This window comes from Sorex araneus, chromosome 2 (assembly GCF_027595985.1).
Source record: "Sorex araneus isolate mSorAra2 chromosome 2, mSorAra2.pri, whole genome shotgun sequence".
Lineage (NCBI taxonomy): Eukaryota > Metazoa > Chordata > Mammalia > Eulipotyphla > Soricidae > Sorex > Sorex araneus.
Window position 1 is genome coordinate 261334785 of NC_073303.1, and position 10715 is coordinate 261345499.

Here is a 10715-nt window from a genome sequence, read left to right on the forward strand (position 1 = left end):
CAAGCCCTTTAGGAGTTCCTCCTGAGCACAGTACCAGGAGTAACCCCTGAGCAGGTGTGGCCCAAAAGCAAAACAAGAAAAGAAAAGAAACAAAACCCAAAACCCCATAAAACTTTTCCCCTTACTGGTAAGTAGGTAAAGTAGCTGTGGGGTAGATACCCGATGGAGAGGAAGGAAGGAAGGAAGGAAGGAAGGAAGGAAGGAAGGAAGGAAGGAAGGAAGGAAGGAAGGAAGGAAGGAAGAGAAGGAAGGAAGGGAGAGAAGGAGGGGAGGGAGGGAGGGAGGGAGGGAAGGAGGAGAAAGAAAGAGGGAGGAAGGAAGGAAGAAAGGAGGGAGGGAAGGAGGGAGGAAGCAAGGAAGGAAGGAAGAGAAGGAGGAAGCAAGGAAGAGGAGGAAGCAAGAAAGCAAAGGAGGGAGGGAAGGAAGGAAGGAAGGAAGGAAGGAAGGAAGGAAGGAAGGAAGGAAGGAAGGAAGGAAGGAAGAGAAAGAAGGAAGAGGGAGAAAGAAAGAAGGAAGGAAGGAGGAAGGAAGGAAGAGAAGGAGGAAGCAAGGAAGAGGAGGAAGCAAGAAAGGAAAGGAGGGATGGAAGGAAGGAAGGAAGGAAGGAAGGAAGGAAGGAAGGAAGGAAGGAAGGAAGGAAGGAAGGAAGGAAGGAAGGGAGGGAGGGAGGGAGAGAGAGGGAGGGAGGGAAAAAAGGAAGGAGGGAGGGAGGAAGGGAGGAAGGAAGGAAAGAGGGAAGGAAGGAGGAAGGAAGGGAGGGAGGAAAAGAGGGAGGGAAGAAGAATGGAAGGAAGGAAGCAAGGAAGGGAAGGAGGGAGGGAGTGAAGGAGGGAGAAAGGGAGGAAGGGAAAAAGGAAGGTTCCCTCCTGTGACAGCAGGGATAGAATGATGGTCATGGAGAGTGAGATAAGTTAGAGGGAGAAAAGCAAACAGCAGGTGGATTCACTCACGGGGAATATAAATAGCCAAAGCAAACAAACTGAACAAGTCACAACAAAAATAACTTAGACTCTGAAAGTAAGAGTGGGGGCTCTGGGTGGGGGGAGATGGCAGGGGAGAGGGTCAGTTTGCAAGCGGTGGGTGGGTACAGAGTGGTATAGACACCCACTGAGTTGTTCCCCGAGTCACACAGCATCTCTGTCAGCCCGTGGAGGGTCAGTTCGGGCAGAGGGGGCAGGCGTGGGGGGAGCGCGAGGTCTAGGGCCGCTGCTGTGTCTGAGCCGATTCCCATGCCACCGACCCCCAGGCTCTGCCCAGCGCGGCTCAGAGGCCCCCAGCACCATGGGCTGCCCTGGTGGTCCTGAGCAGCCTCATCACCTGGCCCGGCGGGCAAGTACCGCTGGAGGGCCCCCGCGGAATCCCCTCCCCCACGGCAGGGACGCAGAGAAAGGACTAGAACGTTCTAGGGAGAAAAGACGGAGCCACCGTGTGCTCGGGCGTTAGCGGGGCTGTGTCTGGGCGAGGGGGACCTTCTCTCTTGCCTCGTTCGTCCCTCGGGGTTTCCTTCTCTGAGTCCCTGATGCCGCAGAGGGACCTGACGCCCGCGCAGGCGTTTCTGGGAGCGCTCGGGGGACACAGTGGCGCCCGGGTGGCAGCCTCCCAGCTCCCGAGTCCCAGCACAGGCTTGGCTGCGGCAGACGGGACAGATAGAGCTGGGGTCTGGGGACCTGCGCTCAGACCCCGGGGCAGGGGTGGGGAGAGGGGAGGTATCGTGAGGGCACCCCTGCAAAGCCTTCCCTCACACAGGCGAGGGCAGGGCACGCTCGGCCCAAACAGGCATTCGCGGCCTCGTCCTCTCAGTCGTTCACAGGCCGGTCCAGCAGGTGGGTCCTCGGTGACGCCCTCGTGCCGCTGGGTCAGCGTGCAGCATCCAGCGAGGCCATTGCATCTGAACCTAGCAATGGCTCCCGCGGAGCAGAGCTGGGGGAAACTGAGGCCTAGGGGTGTCTGCAGATACAGAGTCTCCAGTGCCCAGAGGCCGTGTGCAGGGTGGGAGGCGGGAGAGGAGAGCAGGAGGGAGGGCACGTGTCCCGCACACAGCTGGCCCGGGGCCTCTCTCTGGCACCCCAGAGGGACCCGAGCCCCACTCTGTGATCCCTGAGGCAGAGCCAGGAGCAAGCCCTGAGAACCGCTGGGTGTGACCTGAAACTTTTTTTAAAAAGTAATTTAGATGCTAATTTAGATGCAGGGGCCAAGGCTGTTTGTTGTTGTTGTTGTCTTCCTCGTCGTCGGTCCTTTGGGAATTGACTTTTCCTTCCCGTCCTTGTTCTCTCTTTGATCCCCAACATAGCAGGAAGAAGCGGGCTCTGATCTCACCAGGCCCAGAGCACGGCCCCCCCCAGCACCTCCTAGACCCTCCCCCCCACCCACTGGCCATCAGCACACAGGGACAGGCTGTCACACAGCCCCCCCCCCCCCCGCCCGGCCGGCACTGGGCAGCCCAGCCCCACGCGTGACCGACCCTGCGGCCGCCAGGGCCGGGCTGCTCTCACTTAGAATCCCCCACCCCGAGGCCCCGCCTGCCTCACTGGCCCCGGCGCGCACCTGGCAGTGCGCAGGGCTCACTCCTGGCGGCGCTTGGGGGACCACATGAGTTGCCGGGGATGGAGCCCGGCTCGACCGCGTGCAGGGCTGGCGCCTGGATCCCTGGGCTGTCCCTCCCGCCGGCTTGGCTGTCTTTTCCTTCCCACACAAGCTCTTGAACCTCGGTCCATCCCTCTTCCGAAACAGAGAAGCCGAGAGGCCCACCCGGGTCACAGACGGAGGCGGGGGCTTGAGACTGGAGTCCAGCTCCGCACTCTGCCGCCCTCGGCTCTGCCATGGCGGGGAGGGGCGAGGTGGGGGTGCATTTGGACCCCCAGAGGCCTGTTACTGCTCATGGCCACATCCTGTTCCTCCACTCGAACGTCCTCAGCGGATGCCCAAGGCTGCACCTAGTTTGGCACAGGCCGAAAAGCACCACCTGTGATGTCTCAGGAACAGCGCTTGGGGCCTCGAAGCGGCCCCCAGCAGTGCTCAGGGGACCCCGGCCTTGGGGACGCCACAGGCCTGCGTGTGCCGTGACCCCAGCACTGTCTCCCCGTCAGTGTCCAAAAGCTGAGCAGCTGGGGCCCCAGGCGCCCGTTGGGGGGCTCCCGATATTGTCTAGAGGAGTTTTGAACGAGTCCCCTGCCCAGAGGTGGCCCCGAGGACTTCCTGTGCTGCCTGGGGGAGTCACTTAGACCTCTCTGGGCCTCCCGTTCCCACCCGTGAACAGGCTGACTGATGGCTCTCAGGGCTGCTGTGAGGGTCACGGTGTGCCCCGCCTGTGGGGTGGGGGGCGCACCGTACCGTGGGTGCCTGCCCGCCCTGAGGCCCGCCCCCCAGCTCCCCCAGACACCCAGGGCCGCCTTGAGCATCTCCAGCTGGAGCCTCCCCCTCCCGCGCCGCCCGCTGACTCACGGTCTCGCCCGAGCTATGGAAAAACAAACCTCACTTGTTTTCTTGGTGTGTGGGTCTCCCCCACCCCCCACCCCATCCCCCACATGCGCGCATGTGCACGCACACACACACATAAACACACACACGCAGCACAGACTCAATCAGCATCTTTGAGGTGGGGGAGGGTCACGCTTCATAGGTGTGTCCCCAGTCTCACAGTACTCACACTCTCTTGCGCGCGCGCGCACACACACACACAAGGTCTCCCCCGCGCTGTGCCCCCATTATGCTGCCAGAGTTGTTTTCTTCTCTGCTCTTGTAGAGGCACGCGGTCCATAGGGCGCTGCTGGGGAGAGGTCTTCGAAGTGGGCACACGCTGGGGGTCCCCTGAGCCGCGCCACTGACCCTTCCCTCCCCACCCCCTTCCCACCCGGCCTTCTCCCACCCTCCCTGCGACTGGACTGCGCACAAGAATGTTCTAAGGCAAACACTGTCTCCCCACTAAATCAAGTCTGCAGACACGCGCGTTCCCCTCTGAAAAATACCGCGTGAGGGGGGCTGGAGCGATAGCACAGCGGGGAGGGCGTTTGCCTTGCACGCGGCCGTCCCGGTTCGATTCCCAGCATCCCATAGGGTCCCCTGAGCACCACCAGGGGTTCTTGAGTGCAGAGCCAGGAGTGACCCCTGTGCTTCACCCAGTGTGACCCCCCACCAAAAAAAATACCGCATGAGCGTGGCTTGAGAGGCAGCTCTCGAAGGCCGAGGGGTGCTGGAGGGCGACTCGCCGATACACTCCCCACCGCCACCCCAGATGTGGCGACCACGTGCTTCCCGGGGGGCAGGCGCCGAGGCCTCCCGCAGCAGAGGGCCACGCGGATTCTGTCTCAGGGGGGTGAGCCCAGAGAGGTTCTGGGGACCAGCCCAGATCCCCCAGCACACGGGGGGAGTGCACGCAGTGGGCCCAGGCCTGTCTCAGGTAGAGGGTGAGGAGGGCCCTCCTCGGGGGCTGCCCTCAGGACCACCCGCTGTCTCTCCTCTTCGCTCAACAGGCCCTTCACCCCCAGGGGACAGGTGCTCGGGGTGGCGGGGGACACTGCCTCTGGGGTGGTCAAATGTCTCTTCTACTCCATGCCCGAACCCCCAGACAAGAGTCGGGCCACAAGGGGCCTCCGCTAGCGGTCAGGACAGTGAGGGGGCTCCTGCCTGTGCCTCTCCACAGACAGGGCCCAGCGGGACGGGGGTGACAGGGTGGGGAGAACTCCCCACAGGGCCTAACGGAACGGGGTAATGGGGAGAGAGCTGCCAGCGGGGAAGGGTGGCAGGAGGTGACGGCGGTGTCTCCCGCCGGGGTGGCCAGCATCTGGGCAGCATCTCCAGGAGCTGAGCTGAGCTGAGAGGTGGGGGGCGGGGAGGAGGTGGCAGGTGCAGAGGCCCTGTGGTTAACTGAAGCTCAGGGCATAGAAATGGGCCGTGGAGAGCACAGGCCAGCCCGGAGAGAGATGGGGAGAGAGGACAGCCCGAGGAATCACACCCCGAGGAGGGGCCCGGTGGCCGCGGCGAGAAGTGGCTTTACCACTGGGGTGACGGCCGTGGGGGCTGTGGTCGGCGGAGGCCGCGGGTGGTGGCGGAGGAAACTGGACCCCCACTGCTAGTCCCTGGGGGACCACCTGGCGAGTGCCCCAGAAACCTCACTCAGACCACCAGGATTGAGCCCCGAAACCCCCCACGCACACCCCCTCAAGCCGCCGCTCTGTTCCCCTGCGCCTGACGCCCCAAACAGTGACTCACGGAGAGACAGTCGCGCTGCTGCGCGTGCCCGCGTGGTACTGAAACCCCAGGCGTGTGTCTCCAGTGCAGGGGTGCGACCCGGCTGCTTTATTTAAGGGATTGTTTGGCTGGTGTGAGCGGATGTTTATCCGAGCGCTTGCTCCACGTGGGGAGCCGGGTGGGCTGGGGGGCAGGCAGGTACCCGTGCTGCTTGGCTGCTAAAAATAGGGGCACCTTCCGGGGCAGGCCCTGAGGGAGCCCCCTCCCCCTCCAAGGCCCCTCCCCTCCCCCACCTGGAGCTGCTGAGTCGGGGAGACCCCCGGCTTCCTTCCCCAGGTCCTGTCACGACCCCCAGGTCCCTCCATGGAGTGGCCCCCGACTCCTCCCCAGACCCACCTTCTTTGGCCTTGCAGGAGGGATCCCTGCCAAGGGACGTCCCAAGTCCTTCCATGAGCATACCGAGACGAAGGCCCAGAGAGGTAACGAGTAGCTCAGGGGTCACACAGCAGGGCCGGAGCTGGGACGCACCCATGGGTAGGAGGGCTAGAATATACCTCTGGGGGCTGCGCAGGGAGACTCTCCAGGCAGAACTTCCCTTTGGTCTTTAGGCCACTCTGCAGGAATTTCATTTTGTGGGACGACCCCCTGTGGTGGCAGGAATCGAATCCTTGCTGGGGGCAGGGATGGGGTGTCGGGCAGGGGCCTCTTGCCCCGGGACCACATCTAGGTCGCCGCTGGAAAACTGGGAGGTTTTTCTATTGTTGCTTTTATGGAGGGGGGAGCTTATTTGGGGTCCACGCCCAGCAACACTCAGGGTTTTCTTCTGGGTCTGTGCTCAGGGACCCCTCCTGATGGGCTCAGGGGATCGAACCTGGGGCAGCCTCGTGCACGGCAAAGGCCTTCCCCACTGTCCTCTCAGGCCCCCCAGAAAACCGCGCTTAAGTCCTAGCTGCTGTCTCTTGCATTGAGAATATTCCGGAGGGGGCTGGAGAGATAGCACAGCGGGTAGGGCGTTTGCCTTGCACTCGGCCGACCTGGGTTCAAATCCCAGCATCCCATATGGTCCCCTGAGCACGGCCAGGAGTAATTCCTGAGTGCAGAGCCAGGAGTAACCCCTGTGCATCGCCAGGTGTGACCCAAAAAAAAGCAAAAAAAAAAAAAAAGAGAGAATATTCCGGAGAAAGAGGGGAAGGAGAGTCATCCTCAGAAGGAGAGCTGGGGGGCGGGGGGGCGGGGTGAGCAGAGAGCGCCTCCCCCCTCCCCTGCCTCCCTGTCTCTGGCACAGTCCAGAGTGGCGGGGTGGCAGGGAGGGGGGCCTCTGCTGAGCAGCTGCCAGCATCGGGGGGTGCTGGTGGTTGCTGCTGCTCCCTTGGGTCCCTCCCAGAGTTGGGTCCACATGCCAGGGGGGGCCTGGGCCACCTCGTGCCTTTGCCTTCCTGTGTATCTGCTGAAGCATTGCTCCCAGGACAGTCCTGGGGACCGGCTCCCTCCCAGGGCCATCCAGAGGGACCTGGCACACGCCCCTCCCCACGCCTGGCCACCCCCCCTCCGCCGCAGAATGCCCTGGGTGCTGGGTGGTCTGACAGCCCCGTGGTGATGGATGCCACAGTGCCAGGGGCACACTCGGTGCCAAGTGTCTGAGCTCCGGGTCCGTCGGGGGGAACCTTGATTGCCGACTATCCGGCAGAACCCGAGGGAAAGTGACATGCGCCCCTGTTCCTGCTCCCCAGACAGCCGCGGGCCCGTCTCATATCTGCTCTTGGCCTCTTCCTTTCTCTTCCCTTTGCTCTTGCTCTTGGGGGGCACGAAGGCACATGGGGCGTTCTCGGGATGCTCAGGTGGCCTGGGGTACCCGCCATGGTGACCTGGGGCAGCCAGGGCCGAGGGGGTGGTGCAGTGGTGCCAGGACTTGCCTGGGCTCCCCGGGCCACCTCAGCAGCACTCTGGCGTCACGCCCCACCGTGCAAACGCCCGGGTCCATCCCGTGCTGGCCACGTCCAGGCACGCACCGAAACTTCTCCTCTACCCTCCCGCGACCCCCTCTCTTCTTGTCGTACGTGTGACGGTCTCTTGGGCTGACCCCCAATTCCTGGGGGCCTGCCCGTGGCAGCAGTCCAAGCCCAGCATGCTAAGATGGGGGGTGGGGGGGAAGGCCCGGCCAGGTCCTTGCCACGCGGGTGTCCCCCACACACACACTTCTCGGGGTCCCTGGATGCACCAGGCCAGCGTTGAGGGCCCCAGAGTAGGCTCGGGAGCCACGCGGGCTGCTGGTTTGGGGTCCTGTCACCCCTCTCACGATCAGAGATGGACCCAATTCACACCAGCCCCTGCCTCAGGCTTCCCAGCCAGGCCCGCGGCCTCAGCCCCATCCCCAGGGACCCCGGCCCAAGGCCCGGACACTCCCGAGATGGATTACGGATAAATGTCAGCCCTTGGCCTTCCCGAGCGTCCGGCCAGGGCCCATCCATCTCAAGATTGTTGATGTGTCTTTGGCTAAACTCGGGAGAGAGCCCGCGCCAGCTGGGACTCCTGGGGCACCGCGAACCACCCGGCGGGCGCCGTCTGCAAAACCACTCGCTGGCCGGGCACAGGATACAGAAAGACGCTTGTGCTGCTTTTGTTTCTGGTCTGTTCTGGGGCCATCCCCGGCAGCGTCTAGGCAGGGTTCACGCCTGGTGGTGCTCGGGGACCAAACCCAGGACCACTGCCCTCCCCGCTGGCCCGTGGCTCCCGCCGCAGGTTTCCCTCTCCACCTTGGCTGCCAGGGGAGGTGCGGTGGGATTCGGTGCCATGCCAGTGTGATGCACTCGCAGACTCGCAGACACGGCCGGGGCCGCGTGGGAGCCTGATTCTGAGCCGCGTCCCCGGGAGCCAGTGTCAGGAGAGAGACCCCTGGCGAGCCCGGCATGTCCCTCCTCAGTCTGTGTCCCTCCGGAACCGGGTCATCATCTGCCCGCCGGGCTGTACCGAGGCCCTTTGCAGCCTGGAGCCCCCAGACCCATGTCCTTGGAGGACACGACGCACGGGTGGGAACCCAGGGCCCTGGGGGTTGCCGAGAAGCCGACCGTGTGGTCTGATGGCAGCTGGATGCCAGCTCGGGACTGTGGCAGGCAGGCTGGCAGACGCCCTGGCTTTCCTGGAGGAAGGCTCCTCTCCCCCAGGTGCCCACAGCGGGCATGTCCTGGCACCCTTTCCAGGAGCTGCACCTGACTGCAGGGCCTGCCGGGACATGCCCCCAGGGCGCAATGCCGGGGCGCCTGGCCAGGGCCCGCCCCTGCCCACACTGCCCCGGCACGGCAGCCCCACCCAGCCCAGATCCTGGTGCCAAGGGATGGTGGCAGGGCTACGGGTGGGTGCATGGGCAGCTGCGCGGGGGGTGGGGAGGTAGGGGGGAGGTTGGCCCAGTGCTGCTGCCCAGACCCAAGACTCCCCCCACCTTCATTCCTGGCCTCTCTCTGCAGGCCCCTCTCCCTCTCTCCCCCTCCCCTCGGCCTCCCTCGCTGTCACCTCCCCCTCTCCCTGAGCACTGGGGCCACCACCAGCCACCACCGCACCTTCTCCCAGACTGGGCTCCTCTACGTGGACCAGAGCGCCAGGCCCCGCATTTGTTTTACGAAACATTCTCCGTGGGCACATTCCTCCTCTGCGCCATTTCCAGCCCCCCAGGCCCCACCACCGCAGGTCACTCTAGAGTCCAGGACTCCTGTCCACCAGAACCCGCCCCTTTGCCGTCTTCCCTGCCCTCCTCCGCACGACGGCCAGGGTGCTGCCGGCAGAAGGCTTCCCCGAGCCAGCAGGGAGCGGGGAGGGGGCGCCCGAGACAGAGGCAGCGCTGGGAGGGCTCTGCAGGGCAGGGCAGGGTGCAGATGGCCGCAGCGGGGAGGCCCAGGCCTGGCTGGGCCCGGGGTCGGCCACCCCGTAAGGCGCCCCGCCCCAGGGGACCCACAGTCAGGCTGAAGAGCATGAATTCCTTTGGGTTTTGTTCTTGGGTGAACACCCAGCAGTGCTCAGGGGTCGCGCCTGGCTCTGCATTCAGGAATCACTCCTGGCGGGGCTGGGGGGGGGCCGATATGGGATGCCAGGGATCGAACCTGGGTCGGCCACGTGCGAGGCGAGCCCCCTAGCTGCTGTGCCGCCGCTCCGTGCCCCACCCCGGGACATGAATTCTAGGAGATGGAGAGGAACGAGGCAGGTATCTGCTTGTAAGAGTCCTTTCTTCCGTCAGACATGCATTTTTTAGGCCGTCTTCTAGAAAAATGTGCATTTGCAAACCTTGTCTTTGCCCAGTCTCACCGTCCAGAATCCTTCCAGGTCACATTCTCCATGTGTGTGCACTGGCGGGGGGCAGCTTCTGTGTTGTCGGGTGTGCGGGGACCAGCCGCTGAGTGGCCCTCCTGAATCCGTGTGTGTGTGTGTGTGTGTGTGTGTGTGTGTGTGTGTGTGTGTGTGTGTGTGTGTGTGTAGGGGAGTGAGGTACTACTAGCCGCCGTCCACTCTGTGGGAGACCCCATATTCCAGGACACCGCCCGCTCCCTGGGTGGCTCTGGCTCACACTGCGAGGGGCCCGACCGCCGTCTGCAGCAGGCCTGCTTCCTGGCCGGAGAGGCGGCCCCCAGGGCTGTGGAGGAGCAGGGTGGGTCCCCAGCACAAGCCCCGCCAGGTCTGCGTCCAAACGAACAAACCTCCCAAACACCCCTTGACAGCAGTGCTCGCCCAGCCCCAGCCCCCGCCGAGAGGCTTTCAGGGCTTTCCTAAAGGGGCCACGGGGAGGGGACTCTGAGGTGCTCAGGGGGTGGGGGCAGGCAGGATCAGGCCCCAAACCCAGGGCTCGCACATAGCAGGCCTGCACGGCCCATAGACCACCTCCCGCGCCCAGCGCTGCCTTCTGGGAGCAGAAACGCTCTCCTTCAGTGAGTGCCGGACCTTGGCGGGGGGCCGGGTTCCCCGGGATCCTGAGGGTACAAGGATCGAACGCGCCCTTCCCGCACAGGAGTTGGTGTTTGAAAATGACGTGAGTGATGGTCAGAGGGGAGGAAGTTTGCCTTGTGTGCAGCCGGCCCAGGTTCCATCCCCGGCACCCCACACGGTCCCCCGAGCACTGCCAGGAGTGATTCCTGAGTGCAGAGCCAGGAGTCAGCCCTGAGCATCGCCGGGTGGGACCCAAACACAAACCAAGAGCAGCTGAAGTGAGAGGTGGCAGGAGAGATAGGCAGGGCCGGGCCGGGCCAGGGCCTTGCGTGCAGTTCTAGCCCCGGTGCCATGTAGGGGCCCTCACGTACGGCCCGGGGCCAGTCCTGAGCACAGCGCCAGGAGCAGCAGGAGCACACTGGGTGTCCTCCACTCACACACACCCCCGCTGATTAACTGGCAGAGTGTGGGACTCAGGGAGGCCTGAGGGGTGGGGACGGTTCTGAATGTGAAGGGTCTGGGGTGGTCAGGCAGAAGACACAGAGGCTGGGGGAGTCACAGCTCCAGGCCAGCCTCTCGCCAGCGTGGTGATCTCCGACCCCTCTTGTCTGCCCTCTGAG